We start from the raw sequence: 23351 nt of genomic DNA on the forward strand, positions 1-23351 counted from the left end.
CAGAGACTAATGATTTTTCATGGGAGTTACACTTCAAACCTGCAGTTGTATTGTTCAGTTGACATCTGGAGATACACATTACAGGAACTTACTTTAGACAGATGAGGTGACTGTAATCATACCTCTCACACCAAACGATCGTGTGTACAGCAGTTCATAATTGAGACGCTCTTATTGCAATAAAAGTGTATGTATCAAAGCACTCTGCTGGCCCGAGGACTAGGGTGGCACTATCCAAAAATTATATACTGTGTAATATATACCTTCTTATTGCCAGAGAGAAGCTTTCGATATCTACCGCTGGTTTAACTTCAAGAAACGATAGGCATGCCCATTAGGTCTGCTTGTAATGTGCTAACGCCTAACACAAGCATGCACAAATCCACACAGAGTATTTGTACATATCCCTGCGCAACCTGCCTCTCTCTGTCCCTCCTATGTCTATGCTTTATTCCCAAGCTTGTTTTTTACTACTCTGTGGTGATTGCATCTTGCAACGCAAGCTTGGGAAATACAAAAAGAGGCTGCACTGACAAAAGAGCCACAGATAGACACAGGCTGCACAAAGACACTGCTCACCTTGTGTGTATATGTGCATGTCAATATTGGCAGACGGTGTGGATTTTCCACTTCTTGCTTTGATGCCTAGAGTTTTAGATGCAACAGTTTAAACTGTAGTGCTGGAACTCACTGTTATTTGACACATTTGTAGCAGCATCAGATAAGGGCAACAAAAATAATAGCATCCTATATTTTATGTAGCGCTTCGTAATGCACGTCTGCTATTTCTAAACGCTCTGAATAACAGGAATTATTATTTGTACCAAGATTAACGGCACTTTACTTACCGCCCTCAAAAAGATGGAAGGCAGAGACGACTGTAATGGAAACATCAAAATGGAAGGAAGGCACCTGAACTTAAACTTATGCAGCTATGTGGGGCTATTGAAACTAGACCTAAGAAGAAGCGATAATTTAAGTCTATAACATGAATCATCTGTCCCTGTTTAAGCTAGCTTCAGGGCCCCAAATTGTCGCACACATTGCCTATTATGTCCTGGGTCATCAAAAATAATCCTCAACTGATTTTCCAGTGATTAATTTGAAATGGTGTGTGCTTATTCTTTCAGTGTGTGCCCCATCGCCAGCGTAGATTCTGGAGACATTTCTTTGTGGAACTCAGAATGGCTCCATCCATCTAAAATAACGATGCTATTCGTGCATGCTTTCTGCAAACATACATTTACCTTTCTCAAAAGTTATTAGATAACTATTCTATTTAAAGAAATAAAATATTTCTGTGCCTCATAAGTGCCAGCGGAAATGAACTATGTGGCTTTACACTTCAGCAATACGAATTAGCCTTACGAAGGTATCAATTCTGCAAGATCTAAGATCACACGTTGCTTTTTGCTCTGTATGAAGGCAGCGTGCTGTACTTTTCCTCTGGCTATGACGGTGCCCCCTACTGGGCTGTGGGGCACACCGATAAAGACTGACAGCCGTTCGAAGTCAGGATGGCAACGCAAGTTCCAAAACAGCATGAGACGCAATAAAATTCAAGCACAGTCCCTGTGCCACCCCCAAACGCATTTAAAAGGTACTTAAAAAGTTTGAAAAAGTATTTTCACGGGTACACGACACACACAATTGCTGTCTCTTCTTGGCAAGATTGCTATTTTTTTTTTAACGGGTGACAGCAGAAGTAAACCTTTTCCTTTGAAGAGCACGTTGTGCCCCTGCCTTCCGTGGAAACTCCCGTCCTCCCACCCCCGTTCCCCCGACCTCGGAAGCCGGAAGATCCCCTACAAAGGAACAGCGTCAGCTGTCACTGTTTGGTTTTTCTGTGACACATTACCAAAGAAAACTCGTGGCCTGAGTGAAATGCTTTGAACGTCCCTTGCTTTAAATACTGCGCCTTTTATCCTACTGAGGAAAAAAAAACACAGAAAGCTGAAGTGAGTGCTGGTGACATTTAGCATTCCCCGGTGGCCTGCATGGGCAGTCATCCTTAGAAGCACTAGGTGTTGAAACACCGCAGAACAACTCACACAAATTCATCATGCTCTTGATCAAGCACTGATGTACTATGTACAGTATTGATTGCCTGGCCGGGATAATGGATGTTCTGCAGGTGGCTCTGCAGCTCACACGCTTTGAATTCCGTGTTTTGTTTTCAAAATTGTGGTTTGTATTGAGTGAGAGCAGGGAAATCAATGTGTTCAGTCAGCAGTCTTTCACTCGCTTTGTGCAAACCTCAGTAACCTACGAAGCACATCTTATAGTGTATCAGCCGATTGAAGGCCTTATTAAAATATACAATATAAACAGCCCTAAAGCATTAACACATTCTTTGGGCAATATTCAGATGCTGAAGCTGATTTAAGGCAGCTACTATGTGCAATGTTGCTTATTGTATTGCCTGTTTTAACGTAAAATGCCATGATATGAAACATAACGTATCCTCATTGTTTAATTTGTAAAAGTGTTTAATTGTTAAAAGAATGGAGGAATGAGGTGGAATAACGGCCAGAGCTGCAGACTGGAACCTGGAACCGGGGAACCAGGTTGGAGTCTGGACAAATCACTTAGGGGCGTATTTAATAGCCCCTAGCTCCACAGGAGCATCACTTTTCGTGACACTCTTGTGGCGCTAAGCACACTTTTTGTGGCTTAACGTCATCTTGTAAATACAGCCCCTTCCCACGCAGCACCGTGCGTGGAAGGGGCATGCAATGGGTGTTGCTTTGGGCGTGCCACAGCAGCACCCATTGTATTTTGACGCTGCCTCAGATTTATGAGATTTCGCAAACCTAAGGCAGCGCAAAATCTAACAGGGCGCAATGAGGAGGAATACTTTTTTTTCTCCTTGCTTTTTGCTTTTTCTATGCATGCTGCATTCTGCACGCATAGAAGGAGTAAAATGTCAGAAATTATTGTTTATGTGTGGGAAGGTGTCCTTTGGGAAACATACCACAATCAATAGAGGCTAGAAGACTCATCCACGCATCTATTGCTCAAGGAAACATGTTGAATCAGTCAGAACATAAAAGCGAGGAGCATGTTGCTACATGGATGCTGCGACTAAGATTTACCATGAACAATCGTGCCCAAAAAGATGTTTCTAAAATACCATTTTTAAGGCTTTTACTCATTGTAACTAAGTCGTGACACAGACAATCTTAGTGACAGTTCTTGTTACCGTCAAATGGTTAGGGAGGGCCATTTTGTTTAAATCACTCGGAGGGTCAATGACAATCCATCGCGATAAGCGATTAATTTGAAACCAAATGCAATGCTATACATGCTTTGGTGTAATGCTGTTCCTGCCTGAGTACCTCGTAAAATTCAAATGAACCGTCAATGAAGACACCTAATGGTGTGCCAGCGATCACCAGTAAAGGCACACTTTCAGTTATTAACAGTAGTTGCTGAAAATTGCTCAATTACAATGACAACGGAGATAACAGTGCTAAAAGCTTATGTAGCAAGAAAAACGATTCATGTAGAAAATGGATCCCCGCAAATGCAGATGCCATTAATTCTAATGTATATCTTTAGCAACACCATTATCTTAGGCTCCTGATAACAATAGCTCTGGAATATTCCGGGAACTACTGTTAAAATAACGAATTAGCAACGCGTTTCTTCCAAAGGTTACTGCATATCATTCCTTCTTTTTCAATAAATTGTTTATATGGTAAAGAGAATCCTTGAATATTATAGTAAGGCCTTGACCGCACAGTGACTTTATTCCACCATGGCAGACACTAGGGGGCATATTTATACTCTGTCTGCGCCGATTGTGTTTAAAAAATTTGACGCACAATCAGCGCAAACGTTGCCCCGTATTTAAACTTTGACGCCCGAGCCCGCGGACGACAAAATTCCGCCGTGTGGGTCATTTTTTGGATGCGGCAACTCACCTTGCGTTAATTATGTGCAAGGTAGGCGTTCCCGTCCAAAAAAATGGCTTAAAGGGCCGTGCGTTGTATTTATGCTTTCGGGCAAAAATGACGCACGGCCGGGAGGCGGAGCCAGAAAATGACGCACAGCCCGATTTGCACCAAAAATTAACGCCTGGGTCAGGGCAGGCGTTAAAATGGGGCAAACACACCTGTATTTAATCAGAACACACAGAACAAACAGCAGAGCAGCAGAGCAGCAACAGGGAGCCATGGAGGTGATACTAATCCAGCGTGCACGCAGACGCAGAGCCCAGCAGCAACAACAGCAGCTACAACAACACCAGCAGGGACCGCAAAGGCAGCGCAGAAGGCAGGAGAGGATATTCCGCCCAAGAACCACCCTTCAGGGCCTCAGGGAACACGACATCATACAGAGGTACCGGTTGAACTGGCAGGCCATTCAGCAGTTGCTGCGCAACATTGAACAGCAGTTGGCCCCCACTTTGGTGACACCCCGCACCATCCCAACAGAAACAAAGCTGCTTGCCGTACTTCATATGCTGGCAAGTGGCTCTTTCCAAACAACTGGTGCCCTGGTTGGCGGAATATCACAACCATCACTCTCTGCCTTTTTGCCCAAAGTACTGGATGCCATCATTTGGCTGACACCCCGCCACCTCTGCTTTCCTAACACACTGCAGAAGCAGCAGGAAACAAAACAGGGGTTCTACCTCATCAGTGGCTTCCCACACGTCCTTGGTGCAATCGACTGCACACATGTACGCCTTGTGCCACCTGCTGCAACTGAACACCTCTACCGGAACAGGAAGCACACATAATCCATCAACGTGCAGGCCATAGTCGATCACCAGGGATTGATCACCAACATCGTGGCTAAATATCCTGGGAGTGTCCATGACTCATACATCTTCCGTCACTGCACCATCAATGAACACTTCCAGGATGGACGGTATGGCAATGGACTACTTGTTGGTAAGTACAAAAACCTACTTATATACACACTGCATAGCAACCCTCTAGGACACACAACACATACACCACAACAGCAACATGTCAACAGGAACACACTGAGGTTGTGACATCGCTAGCCATGTTTCTTAAGTCACCATTGAACCTGTCACACATCGGAAATTACTGTACAGCCTAATGTTAAGACGTCAATGAGTGTGGTTGCCTAAATGTCACCTTGCAAATTGTAAGTGTCCCAATGCCCTTTACATTAATCCATTGCATAAGTTTCAAGGTATGGGATGTCCAGGGTACTTTGATATGAACGTGTTAACAACACTTTCAATTTTATCTGTGCATGGAACTATCATCTCACCCCCAGTGAAGACACACGGACACCTGTATCACAAGTCACAATGCTAGGGAGGGCACACTGTACTGCAAATCCCAAAACATACTGCTGACAAACGGTTAGCAGACAAACACTTGTTCAGCCAAGGAAATAACACAATGCAGATGGTACAGCCTACAAGCATAGGATGCCACATTAGTACACAAAAGATTCAGAGACAACACAAGACAACTACTGCCATGAAAGGTCTTTTCAATAGTGCCAGCTACATCAACATGATCCCATTCATTTTCTCTTGCAGCTGATCAGGTGTATGGCATCCAGCCATGGATTATGACACCATTGGCAACCCGAGTACTGCTTGTAGGAGGCTGGACTGGCTTGTAGGGAGTACCTAGGGGTACTTGCACCTTGCACCAGGCCCAGTTATCCCTTATTAGTGTATAGGGTGTCTAGCAGCATGGGCTGATAGATAATGGTAGCTTAGCAGAGCAGCTTAGGCTGAACTAGGAGACGAGTGAAGCTCCTACAGTACCACTTAGTGTCATATGCACAATATCATAAGAAAACACAATACACAGTTATACTAAAAATAAAGGTACTTTATTTTTATGACAATATGCCAAAGTATCTCAGAGTGTACCCTCTGTGAGAGGATAGGAAATATACACAAGATATATATACACAATACCAAAATATGCAGTAATAGTCTTAGAAAACAGTGCAAACAATGTATAGTTACAATAGGATGCAATGGAGACACATAGGGATAGGGGCAACACAAACCATATACTCCAAAAGTGGAATGCGAACCACGAATGGACCCCAACCCTATGTGACCTTGTAGAGGGTCGCTGGGACTATTAGAAAATAGTAAGGGTTTGAAAAATAGCCCACCCCAAGACCCTGAAAAGTGAGTGCAAAGTGCACTAAAGTTCCCCAAAGGACATAGAAGTCGTGATAGGGGAATTCTGCAGGAAAGACACAAACCAACAATGCAACAACGATGGATTTCCAGTCGAGGGTACCTGTGGAACAAGGGGACCAAGTCCAAAAGTCACAAGCAAGTCGGAGATGGGCAGATGCCCAGGAAATGCCAGCTGTGGGTGCAAAGAAGCTGCTACTGGACTGTAGAAGCTTAGGTTTCTGCAGGAACGACAAGGGCTAGAGACTTCCCCTTTGGAGGACGGATCCCACACGCCGTGGAAAGTCGTGAAGAAGTGTTTTCCCGCCGAAAGACTGCCAACAAGCCTTGCTAGCTGCAAATCATGTGGTAAGGGTTTTTGGATGCTGCTGTGGCCCAGGAGGGAGCAGGATGTCGCAAATTGCGTCAGGAGACAGAGGGGACGTCGAGCAAGACAAGAAGCCCTCTCAGCAGCAGGTAGCACCCAGAAAAGTGCCAGAAACAGGCACTACGAGGATGCGTGAAACGGTGCTCACCCAAAGTCGCACAAAGGAGTCCCACGTCGCCGGAGAACAACTTAGGAGGTCGTGCAATGCAGGTTAGAGTGCCGTGGACCCAGGCTGGACTGTGCACAAAGGATTTCCGCCGGAAGTGTACAGAGGCCGGAGTAGCTGCAAAAGTCGCGGTTCCCAGCAATGCAGTCTGGCGTGGGGAGGCAAGGACTTACCTCCACCAAACTTGGACTGAAGAGTCACTGGACTGTGGGAGTCACTTGGACAGAGTTGCTGGATTCAAGGGACCTCGCTCGTCGTGCTGAGAGGAGACCCAGGGGACCGGTGATGCAGTTCTTTGGTGCCTGCGGTTGCAAGGGGACGATTCCGTTGACCCATGGGAGATTTCTTCGGAGCTTCTAGTGCAGAGAGGAGGCAGACTACCCCCACAGCATGCACCACCAGGAAAACAGTCGAGAAGGCGGCAGGATCAGCGTTACAGAGTTGCAGTAGTCGTCTTTGCTACTATGTTGCAGTTATGCAGGCTTCCAGCGCGGTCAGCAGTCGATTCCTTGGCAGAAGGTGAAGAGAGAGATGCAGAGGAACTCGGCTGAGCTCTTGCATTCGTTATCTAAAGTTTCCCCAGAGACAGAGACCCTAAATAGCCAGAAAAGAGGGTTTGGCTACCTAGGAGAGAGGATAGGCTAGCAACACCTGAAGGAGCCTATCAGAAGGAGTCTCTGACGTCACCTGGTGGCACTGGCCACTCAGAGCAGTCCAGTGTGCCAGCAGCACCTCTGTTTCCAAGATGGCAGAGGTCTGCAGCACACTGGAGGAGCTCTGGACACCTCCCAGGGGAGGTGCAGGTCAGGGGAGTGGTCACTCCCCTTTCCTTTGTCCAGTTTCGCGCCAGAGCAGGGCTAAGGGGTCCCTGAACCGGTGTAGACTGGCTTATGCAGAAATGGGCACCAAATGTGCCCATGAAAGCATTTCCAGAGGCTGGGGGAGGCTACTCCTCCCCTGCCTTCACACCATTTTCCAAAGGGAGAGGGTGTAACACCCTCTCTCAGAGGAAGTCCTTTGTTCTGCCATCCTGGGTCAGGCCTGGCTGGACCCCAGGAGGGCAGAAGCCTGTCTGAGGGGTTGGCAGCAGCAGCAGCTGCAGTGAAACCCCAGGAAAGGCAGTTTGGCAGTACCAGGGTCTGTACTACAGACCACTGGGATCATGGGATTGTGCCAACTATGCCAGGATGGTATAGAGGGGCAATTCCATGATCATAGACATGTTACATGGCCATATTCGGAGTTACCATTGTGAAGCTACATATAGGTAGTGACCTACATGTAGTGCACGCGTGTAATGGTATCCCCGCACTCACAAAGTCCGGGGAATTGGCCCTGAACAATGTGGGGGCACCTTGGCTAGTGCCAGGGTGCCCTCACACTAAGTAACTTTGCACCTAACCTTTACCAGGTAAAGGTTAGACATATAGGTGACTTATAAGTTACTTAAGTGCAGTGTAAAATGGCTGTGAAATAACGTGGACGTTATTTCACTCAGGCTGCAGTGGCAGGCCTGTGTTAGAATTGTCAGAGCTCCCTATGGGTGGCAAAAGAAATGCTGCAGCCCATAGGGATCTCCTGGAACCCCAATACCCTGGGTACCTCAGTACCATATACTAGGGAATTATAAGGGTGTTCCAGTAAGCCAATGTAAATTGGTAAAATTGGTCACTAGCCTGTTAGTGACAATTTGTACAGAGAGAGCATAACCACTGAGGTTCTGGTTAGCAGAGCCTCAGTGAGACAGTTAGGCACTACACAGGGAACACATACATATAGGCCACAAACTTATGAGCACTGGGGTCCTGACTAGCAGGGTCCCAGTGACACATAACAAACATACTGAAAACATAGGGTTTTCACTATGAGCACTGGGCCCTGGCTAGCAGGATCCCAGTGAGACAGTGAAAACACCCTGACATACACTCACAAACAGGCCAAAAGTGGGGGTAACAAGGCTAGAAAGAGGCTACTCACACAACCCCCCCCTCCCCAACGAAGGACAATAAGGCTAACCTTGGCCAGTTGAGACTTTATTGTCTAAGTGGTGATAAGTAGAGAGTAGCTCTGCAATAGACTGGTTACTCCCTTTATCATCCACTATATGGTTACTTCCCTGTGGGGATGTAAACCACCCTGTTTGAAGTTTTTTAGCTAAGCAACAATGTGAAGATGTATTTTCAGAGTTTCTATCAGTAAGTTTTTGTTTAGAGCAGTGGGAATTGTCCACTGAACCTATTTGTAGTGATGGGAATGCCAGACAGGGATGCTGTCTCAGAAAAGCCATAGCTGGGCAAAAACTTTGTCCATATGGCTGGAAGAGAGAACAGGGATGCTGTTTCTCTTGAGTTGGAGCAGGGCAGGGATGCTGTCCTATGAGCTCCACACTAGGGCAGGGATGCTGTCCTAAGTGTTGTGAGGCAGTGCAGGTTGTCACCAATGTTAGTTATCCCACAGAGAGGTACTTCTACCTCAGGGAGTACAGTTTTGCCAACTGATGATTCCCTTGGAACAGGTGCCACCCCAGGAGAGGTTTCTCCCACCACAGGAATGGTATCCTGACTGGTAGGGTGGTTAGGGGATACTGTGATACCCCTTTTACCTGTTGTTGGAGAGGGATCCTGAGTTTTCAGGCCTTCTCTCCTTTGCTTTTTCATTTCAGTAGAAATGAGAGGGAACAATTCCTCTGGGATGCCCAGCATGGCTGCATGGGCATAAAACTCTACATCAGCCCAACCTGAGGCCTCTAGGTCATTACATAAGAGACAGTCTACAGGTAAGCTAGGTGATATTACCACCTGCTTAGGGCCAGTAACTCTACCCCAACTAAACTGAATTATAGCTAAGGGAAGAAACTTAGTGGAGTTATGGACATCAATAATCTTATATTGCTGTTGTTGGAAAATGGGTTATTGGTAGGGCAGGTAGGTACCTACACCTAGCAACAAGCCACTAACCTCCACATAGGTACAGTTAGGTCTCAGTAAATTAATCCCAGCTCAACCCTTGGTAGCTTGGCAACGAGCATCAAGGCTTAACTTAGGAGACAAAGTCTAAAGCATTCAAATATCACAAAACAGTAATTAAATAAAACACAGGAAACAGTTTAAAAATCCATAACCAATTTATAAAAATAGTTTATATTTTTATCTTTAAAATGACACAAAAACGATTAAAATCGGTTCAGGGGAACCGGAGATATGAATTTTTAAAGAATTATTACTTTTCTAGCGCTTAGAAACAAAAAGCGCCAATCGGGTCATCTGGTTGCACCTCGACCGGGGCAAAGTCCAACTTTCAGGCCGACCGCGATGGAGCCCTGCTCGGCTACAGGTCGCGGGAGGCCTCGGTTAAAAAGTTACCTTCTGACTTAGTCTTTATTTTGAAGTTTTTCTTCACCGGGACGAACCTGCCAGTTGAATCCGACCTCCTGGAGCCGTTGTCCGGATACGCGATGTGGGTTTCCTCGGTGGAGACTTTTACCTTCAGACTTAGTCGTTTTTTCGAGATGAAAATCCTTCGACCGGGGTAAACCTGGATCTTGATCCGACCTCCATGGAGCCCTTCTCGGATACGATGGCTGGGAGGTCCCGGTCAACTTTTTACGTTCGGACTTAGTCTCTTTTTTGGATGTTTTTCTTTACCGGGACGAACCACGAAGTCAGGCCGGGTCGCGGTTGAGGCAAGCCGGCTAGAATTTCCGCGGCGGGTTTGTCCCTCTCTGGAGCTTTTTTCCAAAAATTCTCAAATCTTTTCCAAACTTCTGGGGCTTCACCCAGATGTTCTTTTAAGGTTCTTTTGGGGTCCACAGCTCACCCCAAGGGTCCAGAAGTTCTGTGATGGTCCTTGGGGGGTGCGGACTTCAACTCCCAGACTGCACCTGGCGCAAACTCCTTTTTGGCCACTGGACAGTGGTCAGCTGGTCGCTTTCTTCAGGAGTTGGTGCAGGGGACTCTGGTTTAGCAATTTTTCACCTGTAGCAAACAGGGAGTCCCTCCTTGAACCAGTTGAAGCCAGGCAAAGTCCTTCTTGTGATGAAGCCCAAGTGTGCAGCTGGTGCAGTCCTTCTGAGTGCAGGGTCCAGGTGCAGGCCAGGGGTCCAGCAGGGCAGTCCTTCTTCTCCTTAAGTTCTTTCTTCTTGAAATTTGGTGGGGATCTGAGGTGTGGGTGCACGTCTGCCAGTTTTATCCTTGCTCCTGGGTGAAAAGCAGGGGGGCCCTGGTTCTCCAATCAGGGACAGGGTCGTCCCCCTGTGATGACCACTTCCTGGGAAGTGTGGCCAAAATCCATCCCAGAAGGCAACAGTCTCTAAAAATCCAACATGGATGAATCTGATTTTTGGAGGTTACATCTGGCTGAGCCCACCCACTGGTGTGGCTAAAAATCATAAACACACCCCTTTCCTGCCCTCTCCTAATCTAATCAAGGGGGCACCTATTTGTCTGGGGTTGCAGGATGTGGGGGTGTTGCTGGGTGCTGCAAATGTCCTTCTCTGCCTTTGAAGACCAGTTTGGCAGCCCTCCCCCTTCCTGCCTCACCATCTGCTGAGGGAAGATTCTCTCCCCCAAACACATTCCTTTGTGTGAAGCCAGGCCACTTCACACCTCATCAAGGCAGCCTGGCAGAAGCTGCTGCAGGCTGGCCAATCAGAGCACAGCAGCAAAAACAATGCAGAGCTGAAATTGGCAACTTTTTAGGTAAAGTCTAAACTTTTTACCTGAACAAGTTATATTAAATCCAACAACTGGAAGTTGTGGGATTTATTACAACAATTAATTTGATACCAAATTCTTGGTATGTAACATTTAAGGAGACTTTAAAATTTAAAATAAAGTCTGCCCATTCTAGCCTATGAAGGCCATTTATTTCAATGAGGGAAAAACGAATTTGGCTGTTTTTACCTCACCAGGGCTTATAAATCTATTTTTATAAAGTCCCTGCTTATAGTTACATGGCACCCAGCCCTAGGGGCACAGAGGGCACACCTTAGGGGTGACTTATATGTAAAAATAAGGTAGTTTAAGACTTTGGAAGTACCTGTAATTCCAAAGTCGAATTTGCATATAACTTTAATTTAAAAGCAGCCAGCAAGGCAGGCCTGCCTTTAAAATGATACTGGGCACCTCAGCAGTGCACCTAGGTGTGCACCACCTATGCTGTGGTCCCTAAACCTACATGCCCTACCATATACTAGGGACTTATAGGTAGGTTAACTTAGCCAATTATAATTAGCCTAATTTGCATATCCATTTTACACAGAGCACAGACCCTGGGACTGGTTAGCAGTACCCAGGGCACCATCAAAGTCAGGAAAACACCAGCAAAAAGAGGAAAATGGGGGCAAAAAGTTATGGGGCCTCTGCAATCAGCCCTGTTTTCTCACACAACACCCCCCCAGCCCACACGCCCAGGAGACTCAGCCCAACCCTGGGAGAGTCTTCCTGGCTTGTTAGGCGAGGAAGACAGTGAAGAAAACTGGCTGTCCCTTTGCAGGGCCTACTCTGCCTTATATCCTCCTGTCAGGGTCACTCCCTATGGGTAGTGAAGCCATCCCAACAGTAAAAGGACCCAACTCAAACTGAAACTTCCCTCTAGGGGGGTCTTCCTCCTTTCTCTCTGCCAACTTGGGTAGTGAGGTGCCCACCTCCCCTACTCCAAACTTTGCTAGGGCAACACCTAGCTTACCCAAAGAGGTCACCCAACACTTGAGCAACCCCACCATGACCAATAGCGTCAGGGGGCCTACTTTGCTATTGGCCCTGGGGTCTGCCTCCCAGGCCAAGTACAGTGCTGCCAGGAAGGCTAGCACCCAGCAGAGGCTACTGACAGCTGTCAATACCCAGAACCACACCCTAAGCTCTCCACTGACAGGTGGCTGAGATGCTTTAGGGGGCATTTTGGGGTCCTGGCACCCCTCTTGCTGTCTAGAGTGGGGGGCTACCACCTCCTGTGGCAGACACCCTCCTTCCACTCTCCCTTCTGTCAGTGCAGGGGCAACACCTTGCATCTGGACAGCTGCCTGACTACTCAGGACTTCCTTGGGGTCAGGTGAGGCCTCACCAGTCCCAACTCTGGGCTCCCCCCTTAATGGGGCAGAAGGCCCTTGGCTCCCTGGAACTCTCTTTAAGAGTGGCCTACCCTTCCTTTTCTTCTTTCCTTTTCTTGAGGACCCCTGTCTCCTAACTGTAGGGACTGACTCCCCAGGACTTTGGGTTGGGGGGGCGCCCTGGGCGACCACCCCATCTGTGACCAGACTCACCTCTGGGAGGTCATTGCCCAGGATACAATCTAGGGGAAGGTCAGCACTGACTACCACCCTAATCCAGTCAAGGATACCCTCCCTCTCTAGGGTCACTATGGCTACAGGTTTGGAGGTGACCTCCCCTGTGGCTATCCTGACTTTCTTTGTCTTTCCTGGGACATACATGTCTGGGGTCACTAGCCGGTCACTCACTATAGTGTGACTGGCACAGGTGTCTCTCAGGCCAGTGGTAGGGATCCCATTCACCTGAATGGGGTGGAAGTGCCTACTTCCACCCTCAGGGATCACCAGCTTACCATCTGGTCCTGTCTCCCAGCTCAATGCTAGGAGGACTTCATCATCTGAGGAATCCTCCTCTATGGCTACACTGGACAGCCCAGTGCTAACCACCTTCTTTGGACAGGCTGCATCTCCTCTGAAGTGACCTGTCTGCTGACAGTCAAAGCAAGCCCTACTGTCCAAGAGCTTTTTTAACCCTGGGTCTAACTGTCTCTGCTGGTCAGAGTGGGATTTACTCTCCTCCTTCTTAGGGTTCTGGGGTACAGAGGGAGTCTCTGTGGTGGGCTTACCACCTCCCTCCTTAGGTTTTTGGGGACCTGTCCCCCCCTTCTTGGAGTCTCCCCCCTGGGACTTGACAACCACCCTGGTTCTCAACCACTCATCAGCTGCCTCCCCTAGCTCTCTAGGGTTGGTCTGCTTAGAGTCCACTAGATGCTGGCGTAACCTTTCTTGGGTACAATTGGTCAAGATGGCTCTCTCATGATCAGATTGTATAACCCCTCATAAGTATCTACTTTGTTACCAATAATCCAGCCCTCTAGTGCCTTTAGTGAAATGTCCACAAAGTCAACCCAAGACTGGGTACTGACCTTCTGGGTGTCCCTGAACTTCATTCTATATTGCTCTGGGGTCAGACCAAACTTCTTGGCTAAGCACCTCTTCATACTAGGGTATGAATCTGCCTCCTCCCCCCTTAAGGTCAGAAGCCTATCCCTCCCTGAGTTGGGGACCAACTCCCACAAAAGGGAACCCCAGTATTGAGGCCTAACCCTTCTCATTTGGAGTGCCCTCTCAAAGGCCCCCAGCCACTTATCTATGTCATCCCCCTCTACGTAAGCAGGAACTACCCCCTTGGGTAACCTGGGGCAAACTCCCCCACCCATGGACACCTCAGCTTCTTTATCGCTGCCTCCATCTCTTTTCTCTTTGTATGCCCACTTTTTCTTTTCTAGGGCCAGCTTCTCTGCTTCCAAAGCTATGTATGCTAGCTGGGCCTCCAGCTCTCTTTCTCTGATGGATGGGTTCTCTCCTCCTGAAAGGACCCCCTTCCCACAACTAGCTTTGGATCTGCCCCTATTGACTGTATTTACTGAGGACCGTTCTTCCTCATCCTCACTTAGGCTCAGATGCCTTCCCTCCCCTGAGTGGTTAGAGCTAGCATCCTCCCTTCTTTCTCCCTCCTCTGGAGCTTCTTCTGACTCTACCTCTTGGGCCTCAGCCCATGCTGTCAGGGATGTGATCAGGATTTGCTTCCTGAGATCAGTGGTTGCAGGCAACCCTCTTTCAATACACAACCCCCTAAGCTGGACTACTGTCAGTGTGGGTAGGCTAGCCAGATCAAGCTCCATGGTTCCCTAGTTTTGTGTCAACAAATTTTTTTTGCAAAAATTGGAAACAAGAATTTAGAAAAATTACAAAAATTCAATAATTAAAATTAATCCAAATTAAAAATTAAAAACAATTTTTGCACTAGGACAATTTAAAGGATTTTTAATTTGTTTTACCTAAAACCGTAACGTGATATTGAACACAAGTACAGGATCCCGTTGCTGCTTCCAATTAGGTTGGAAAATGGGTTATTGGTAGGGCAGGTAGGTACCTACACCTAGCAACAAGCCACTAACCTCCACATAGGTACAGTTAGGTCTCAGTAAATTAATCCCAGCTCATCCTTTGGTAGCTTGGCAACGAGCGTCAAGGCTTAACTTAGGAGACAAAGTGTAAAGTATTCAAATATCACAAAACAGTAATTAAATAAAACACAGGAAACAGTTTAAAAATCCAAAACCAATTTATAAAAATAGTTTATATTTTTATCTTTAAAATGACACAAAAACGATTAAAATCGGTTCAGGGGAACCGGAGATATTAATTTTTAAAGAATTATTACTTTTCTAGCGCTTAGAAACAAAAAGCGCCAATCGGGTCATCTGGTTGCACCTCGACCGGGGCAAAGTCAAACTTTCAGGCCGACCGCGATGGAGCCCTGCTCGGCTACAGGTCGCGGGAGGCCTCGGTTAAAAAGTTACCTTCTGACTTAGTCTTTATTTTGAAGTTTTTCTTCACCGGGACGAACCTGCCAGTTGAATCCGACCTCCTGGAGCCCTTGTCCGGATACGCGATGTGGGTTTCCTCGGTGGAGACTTTTACCTTCGGACTTAGTTGTTTTTTCGAGATGAAAATCCTTCGACCGGGGTAAACCTGGATCTTGATCCGACATCCATGGAGCCCTTCTCGGATACGATGGCTGGGAGGTCCTGGTCAACTTTTTACGTTCGGACTTAGTCTCTTTTTTGGATGTTTTTCTTTACCGGGACGAACCACGAAGTCAGGCCGGGTCGCGGTTGAGGCAAGCCGGCTAGAATTTCCGCGGCGGGTTTGTCCCTCTCTGGAGCTTTTTTCCAAAAATTCTCAAATCTTTGCCAAACTTCTGGGGCTTCACCCAGATGTTCTTTTAAGGTTCTTTTGGGGTCCACAGCTCACCCCAAGGGTCCAGAAGTTCTGTGATGGTCCTTGGGGGGTGCGGACTTCAACTCCCAGAATGCACCTGGCGCAAACTCCTTTTTGGCCACTGGACAGTGGTCAGCTGGTCGCTTTCTTCAGGAGTTGGTGCAGGGGACTCTGGTTTAGCAATTTTTCACCTGTAGCAAACAGGGAGTCCATCCTTGAACCAGTTGAAGCCAGGCAAAGTCCTTCTTGTGGTGAAGCCCAAGTGTGCAGCTGGTGCAGTCCTTCTGAGTGCAGGGTCCAGGTGCAGGCCAGGGGTCCAGCAGGGCAGTCCTTCTTCTCCTTAAGTTCTTTCTTCTTGAAATTTGGTGGGGATCTGAGGTGTGGGTGCAGGTCTGCCAGTTTTATCCTTGCTCCTGGGTGAAAAGCAGGGGGGCCTGGTTCTCCAATCAGGGACAGGGTCGTCCCCCTGTGATGACCACTTCCTGGGAAGTGTGGCCAAAATCCATCCCAGAAGGCAACAGTCTCTAAAAATCCAACATGGATGAATCTGATTTTTGGAGGTTACATCTGGCTGAGCCCACCCACTGGTGTGGCTAAAAATCATAAACACACCCCTCTCCTGCCCTCTCCTAATCTAATCAAGGGGGCACCTAATTGTCTGGGGTTGCAGGATGTGGGGGTGTTGCTGGGTGCTGCAAATGTCCTTCTCTGCCTTTGAAGACCAGTTTGGCAGCCCTCCCCCTTCCTGCCTCACCATCTGCTGAGGGAAGATTCTCTCCCCCAAACACATTCCTTTGTGTGAAGCCAGGCCACTTCACACCTCATCAAGGCAGCCTGGCAGAAGCTGCTGCAGGCTGGCCAATCAGAGCACAGCAGCAAAAACAATGCAGAGCTGAAATTGGCAACTTTTTAGGTAAAGTCTAAACTTTTTACCTGAACAAGTTATATTAAATCCCACAACTGGAAGTTGTGGGATTTATTACAACAATTAATTTGATACCAAATTCTTGGTATGTAACATTTAAGGAGACTTTAAAATTTAAAATAAAGTCTGCCCATTCTAGCCTATGAAGGCCATTTACTTCAATGAGGGAAAAACGAATTTGGCTGTTTTTACCTCACCAGGGCTTATAAATCTATTTTTATAAAGTCCCTGCTTATAGTTACATGGCACCCAGCTCTAGGGGCACATAGGGCACACCTTAGGTGTGACTTATATGTAAAAATAAGGTAGTTTAAGACTTTGGAAGTACCTTTAATTCCAAAGTCGAATTTGCATATAACTTTAATTTAAAAGCAGCCAGCAAGGCAGGCCTGCCTTTAAAATGACACTGGGCACCTCAGCAGTGCACCTAGGTGTGCACCACCTATGCTGTGGTCCCTAAACCTACATGCCCTACCATATACTAGGGACTTATAGGTAGGTTAACTTAGCCAATTATAATTAGCCTAATTTGCAAATCCATTTTACACAGAGCACAGGCCCTGGGACTGGTTAGCAGTACCCAGGGCACCATCAAAGTCAGGAAAACACCAGCAAAAAGAGGAAAATGGGGGCAAAAAGTTATGGGGCCTCTGCAATCAGCCCTGTTTTCTCACAGTTGTCCAATGATGTGTTGTTCAGGATTCACTAGGTTTTCAGTCACCAAAGTAATACTGGCACCTGTGTCCCTGTAGGCCAAGGCCTCAACACCATTTATTGAAACTGTCTGCTTGTTCCTATCCATTGTAAGGGGACAAGCAGCCAGTGTGGCAAGGCCAATGCCACTAGGTGTGACAGAAACTGTCTTGGGACTGACTACCCCAGTTTCTACTATGGACCCATAAGTGAACCCAACTACACCCTTAACTTGACTGTTGCCAGCAGTCCCACCACTAGTACCACTACTGATAGGGGCACTAGAGCTTGATGTATTAGTGGTGGTAGGCTCAGGGGGTTTACCTGGACAGGACTTATCCCCTGGCCTATGGCCTCTATTTTTACACACAAAGCACCAAGGCTTTTTAAATTGTGTAGGTTGAGAAGAAGAGGAAGAATTTGTTTTATCCCCACCCCCTGAAGAGTGTTTAAGATTTGAAGTGGGATCTTTGGTTTTACCCTTGTCCCCATGCTTATCTTGAGATTTTACACCATCTTTCTTCTTATTGTTCTCTTTGTCACCCCCTGTATGAACTTTTCTGTTCACCCTTGTTCTGACCCATTTGTCTGCCTTCTTTCCCAATTCTTGGGGAGAGGTCAGATCAGAGTCCACCAAGTATTGGTGCAACAAATCAGACACACAATTATTAAGAATATGCTCTCTCAGGATCAAGTTATACAGGCTGTCATAATCAGTAACTTTACTGCCATGTAACCACCCCTCCAAGGCCTTCACTGAATGGTCAATGAAATCAACCCAGTCTTGTGAAGACTCCTTTTTGGTCTCTCTGAACTTTATCCTGTATTGTTCAGTGGTTAAGCCATAACCACCCAGGAGTGCATTCTTAAGAACTTTGTAATCATTAGCTTCATTTTCTTTCACAGTAAGGAGCCTATCCCTACCTTTTCCACTAAATGATAGCCATAGGATAGCAGCCCACTGCCTTTGAGGGACATCCTGTACAGCACAGGCCCTCTCAAGTGCAGCAAACCACTTGTTAATGTCATCCCCCTCCTTATAAGGAGGAACTATCTTGTGCAGATTCCTGGAATCATGCTCTTTTGCAGGATGACTATGGGGAATTCTGCTGCTGCCACCATGGGTTTCTAAACCCAGATTCTGTCTCTCCTTCTCTACTTCTAAAGTCTGTCTTTCCAAATCCAGCTGCTGCTTCTTGAGCTTCAGTCTGGTTTGTTCCACTCTCAATCTATTGAGCTCCCTTTCTAACAATCTGTCATCAGGGTGGGTGGGAGGGACATGCCTTGAAACAGAAGTATGGTGAGAATGGACAGAAGGAGACCTGTCCCTTACAGAGGGCACCCTAACAGCTTGGCTAACAGAAACATCATTTCTACTGTGATGAGAATGAATGCTCTTGCTAGATAGTGAGACATCACTATCTGTATGGTGTGACTCAACATCAATACCAACTATGCTAGACTGTCTAGTAATGGGCAGGCTTGGAAGTTTCTTTCCTGAATCTTTTCCTGGGGGAGTCCTTGGATCAGATTGGGAACCATTAGCTACTTTTTCAACAGATGGGGCACTTATAGCCTTATCTTGTTCTCTAAGCATGTTAAGTAACAATTCCAAGGAAGGATTCTTCCCTACACTCAAACCTCTCTCTATGCAGAGACTCCTTTCCAGCTAAGGTGATCATATGCAAGTTTGGACCGATCAACATTTTGGCCTCTGCCAGACATTTTTAGAGAGAGATAAAGTGATAGAAAAAGAGCAAAAAGTTTGTCAGAGCTTTTAGAAAGACAGGAAAAAAAACTTTTAAAACTTTTTAGAACTTTTTAGAAAGTTAGAAGTACTTTTCAGCACTTAGAAAAGAGTGAAAAGAGGAAATGCAAAACTTTTTGGTTATGTGTATATACACTGAACTTGTTTTGTATATTTTTCTCTTATGAAAAGTACAATGACAAGAGTGGTAAGTAGTCTCAAAGCACTTATCCCACCGCTGCACAACCAATGTAGGAGGCTGGACTGGCTTGTAGGGAGTACCTAGGGGTACTTGCACCTTGCACCAGGCCCAGTTATCCCTTATTAGTGTATAGGGTGTCTAGCAGCATAGGCTGATAGATAATGGTAGCTTAGCAGAGCAGCTTAGGCTGAACTAGGAGACGAGTGAAGCTCCTACAGTACCACTTAGTGTCATATGCACAATATAAGAAAACACAATACAAAGTTATACTAAAAATAAAGGTACTTTATTTTTATGACAATATGCCAAAGTATCTCAGAGTGTACCCTCAGTGAGAGGATAGGAAATATACACAAGATATATATACACAATACCAAAATATGCAGTAATAGTCTTAGAAAACAGTGCAAACAATGTATAGTTACAATAGGATGCAATGGAGATACATAGGGATAGGGGCAACACAAACCATATACTCCAAAAGTGGAATGCGAACCACGAATGGCCCCAACCCTATGTGAACTTGTAGAGGGTCGCTGGGACTATTAGAAAATAGTAAGGGTTAGAAAAATAGCCCACCCCAAGACCCTGAAAAGTGAGTGCAAAGTGCACTAAAGTTCCCCAAAGGACATAGAAGTCGTGATAGAGGAATTCTGCAGGAAAGACACAAACCAACAATGCAACAACGATGGATTTCCAGTCGAGGGTACCTGTGGAACAAGGGGACCAAGTCCAAAAGTCACAAGCAAGTCGGAGATGGGCAGATGCCCAGGAAATGCCAGCTGTGGGTGCAAAGAAGCTGCTACTGGACTGTAGAAGCTTAGGTTTCTGCAGGAACGACAAGGGCTAGAGACTTCCCCTTTGGAGGTCGGATCCCACACGCCGTAGAGAGTCGTGCAGAAGTGTTTTCCCGCCGAAAGACTGCCAACAAGCCTTACTAGCGGCAAATCGTGCGGTAAGGGTTTTTGGACGCTGCTGTGGCCCAGGAGGGACCAGGATGTCGCAAATTGCGTCAGGAGACAGAGGGGACATAATGCAAGACAAGGAGCCCTCTCAACAGCAGGTAGCACCCAGAGAAGTGCCAGAAAAAGGCACTACAAGGATGCGTGAAACGGTGCTCACTGAAGTCGCACAAAGGAGTCCCACGTCGCCGGAGAACAACTTAGGAGGTCGTGAAATGCAGGTTAGAGTGCCGTGGACCCAGGATGGACTGTGCACAAAGGATTTCCGCCGGAAGTGCACGGAGGCCGGAGTAGCTGCAAAAGTCGCGGTTACCAGCAATGCAGTCTGGCGTGGGGAGGCAAGGACTTACCTCCACCAAACTTGGACTGAAGAGTCACTGGACTGTGGGAGTCACTTGGACAGAGTTGCTGGATTCAAGGGACCTCGCTCGTCGTGCTAAGAGGAGACCCAGGGGACCAGTGATGCAGTTCTTTGGTGCCTGCGGTTGCAGGGGGACGATTCCGTCGACCCACGGGAGATTTCTTCCGAGCTTCTAGATCAGAGAGGAGGCACACTACCCCTACAGCATGCACCACCAGGAAAACAGTCGAGAAGGCGGCAGGATCAGCGTTACAGAGTTGCAGTAGTCGTCTTTGCTACTATGTTGCAGTTTTGCAGGCTTCCAGCGCGGTCAGCAGTCGATTCCTTGGCAGAAGGTGAAGAGAGAGATGCAGAGGAACTCGGCTGAGCTCTTGCATTCGTTATCTAAAGTTTCCCCAGAGACAGAGACCCTAAATAGCCAGAAAAGAGGGTTTGGCTACCTAGGAGAGAGGGTAGGCTAGCAACAACTGAAGGAGCCTATCAGAAGGAGTCTCTGACGTCACCTGGTGGCACTGGCCACTCAGAGCAGTCCAGTGTGCCAGCTGCACCTCTGTTTCCAAGATGGCAGAGGTCTGGAGCACACTGGAGGAGCTCTGGACACCTCCCAGGGGAGGTACAGGTCAGGGGAGTGGTCACTCCCCTTTCCTTTGTCCAGTTTCGCGCCAGAGCAGGGCTAAGGGGTCCCTGAACCGGTGTAGACTGGCTTATGCAGAAATGGCCACCAAATGTGCCCATGAAAGCATTTCCAGAGGCTGGGGGAGGCTACTCCTCCCCTGCCTTCACACCATTTTCCAAAGGGAGAGGGTGAAACACCCTCTCTCAGAGGAAGTCCTTTGTTCTGCCATCCTGGGCCAGGCCTGGCTGGACCCCAGGAGGGCAGAAGCCTGTCTGATGGGTTGGCAGCAGCAGCAGCTGCAGTGAAACCCCAGGAAAGGCAGTTTGGCAGTACCAGGGTCTGTGCTACAGACCACTGGGATCATGGGATTGTGCCAACTATGCCAGGATGGTATAGAGGGGGCAATTCCATGATCATAGACATGTTACATGGCCATATTCGGAGTTACCATTGTGAAGCTACATATAGGTAGTGACCTATATGTAGTGCACGCGTGTAATGGTGTCCCCGCACTCACAAAGTCCAGGGAATTGGCCTTGAACAATGTGGGGGCACCTTGGCTAGTGCCAGGGTGCCCTCACACTAAGTAACTTTGCACCTAACCTTTACCAGGTAAAGGTTAGACATATAGGTGACTTATAAGTTACTTAAGTGCAGTGTAAAATGGCTGTGAAATAACGTGGACGTTATTTCACTCAGGCTGCAGTGGCAGGCCTGTGTAAGAATTGTCAGAGCTCCCTATGGGTGGCAAAAGAAATGCTGCAGCCCATAGGGATCTCGTGGAACCCCAATACCCTGGGTACCTCAGTACCATATACTAGGGAATTATAAGGGTGTTCCAGTAAGCCAATGTAAATTGGTAAAATTGGTCACTAGCCTGTTAGTGACAATTTGTACAGAGAGAGCATAACCACTGAGGTTCTGGTTAGCAGAGCCTCAGTGAGACAGTTAGGCACTACACAGGGAACACATACATATAGGCCACAAACTTATGAGCACTGGGGTCCTGACTAGCAGGGTCCCAGTGACACATAACAAACATACTGAAAACATAGGGTTTTCACTATGAGCACTGGGCCCTGGCTAGCAGGATCCCAGTGAGACAGTGAAAACACCCTGACATACACTCACAAACAGGCCAAAAGTGGGGGTAACAAGGCTAGAAAGAGGCTACTTTATCACACAACCCCTCCCCAAACGAAGGACAATAAGGCTAACCTTGGCCAGTTGAGACTTTATTGTCTAAGTGGTGATAAGTAGAGAGTAGCTCTGCAATAGACTGGTTACTCCCTTTATCATCCACTATATGGTTACTTCCCTGTGGGGATGTAAACCACCCTGTTTGAAGTTTTTTAGCTAAGCAACAATGTGAAGATGTATTTTCAGAGTTTCTATCAGTAAGTTTTTGTTTAGAGCAGTGGGAATTGTCCACTGAACCTATTTGTAGTGATGGGAATGCCAGACAGGGATGCTGTCTCAGAAAAGCCATAGCTGGGCAAAAACTTTGTCCATATGGCTGGAAGAGAGAACAGGGATGCTGTTTCTCTTGAGTTGGAGCAGGGCAGGGATGCTGTCCTATGAGCTCCACACTAGGGCAGGGATGCTGTCCTAAGTGTTGTGAGGCAGTGCAGGTTGTCACCAATGTTAGTTATCCCACAGAGAGGTACTTCTACCTCAGGGAGTACAGTTTTGCCAACTGATGATTCCCTTGGAACAGGTGCCACCCCAGGAGAGGTTTCTCCCACCACAGGAATGGTATCCTGAATGGTAGGGTGGTTAGGGGATACTGTGATACCCCTTTTACCTGTTGTTGGAGAGGGATCCTGAGTTTTCAGGCCTTCTCTCCTTTGCCTTTTCATTTCAGTAGAAATGAGAGGGAACAATTCCTCAGGGATGCCCAGCATGGCTGCATGGGCATACAACTCTACATCAGCCCAACCTGAGGCCTCTAGGTCATTACATAAGAGACAGTCTACAGGTAAGCTAGGTGATATTACCACCTGCTTAGGGCCAGTAACTCCACCCCAACTAAACTGAATTATAGCTAAGGGAAGAAACTTAGTGGAGTTATGGACATCAATAATCTTATATTGTTGTCCAATGATGTGTTGTTCAGGATTCACTAGGTTTTCAGTCACCAAAGTGATACTGGCACCTGTGTCCCTG

Source organism: Pleurodeles waltl, chromosome 6 (genome assembly GCF_031143425.1).
Source record: "Pleurodeles waltl isolate 20211129_DDA chromosome 6, aPleWal1.hap1.20221129, whole genome shotgun sequence".
Lineage (NCBI taxonomy): Eukaryota > Metazoa > Chordata > Amphibia > Caudata > Salamandridae > Pleurodeles > Pleurodeles waltl.